Source organism: Trachymyrmex septentrionalis, unplaced genomic scaffold (genome assembly GCF_001594115.1).
Source record: "Trachymyrmex septentrionalis isolate Tsep2-gDNA-1 unplaced genomic scaffold, Tsep1.0 scaffold129, whole genome shotgun sequence".
NCBI lineage: Eukaryota > Metazoa > Arthropoda > Insecta > Hymenoptera > Formicidae > Trachymyrmex > Trachymyrmex septentrionalis.
Window position 1 is genome coordinate 237926 of NW_017304428.1, and position 476 is coordinate 238401.

Consider the following 476-nt stretch of genomic DNA (forward strand, 5'->3'; position numbering starts at 1 on the left):
AAGTTAATTTTTTACTTCTTTAACAATTCATAAATTAAATTGGAATCAGATTGTACAAAAAAGGCAATTTGGAATTTTGCATTTTACAAAAAATAGTGAAAAATATGGATAATTTATAAACACAAAAAATATCTCTAAGATATATTTCACATTTTATAAAATAATACAATACATTAAATCTTCAGTAATTAAAAGAGATAATGACATGTGATTTATGTGATTTATGTTACGTATATCAAAATTCCAAAAAATTGTAGAGTAAATAAAACAGCTAAAAATTTTTTCTCCTTTCTTTTGTATGCGATATTATCATACAAAATAAAGAATTATACGCAAAATGACATGTACGAGGTCTGTTCAAAAAGTATCGCGAATTTTGTGTTTTTTCAAAAATTATTTATTTATTCATGAATATCTATTTTGTCCCCTTCAAAGTAATCCCCATCAGATATTATACACTTGTGCCAACGTTTTTT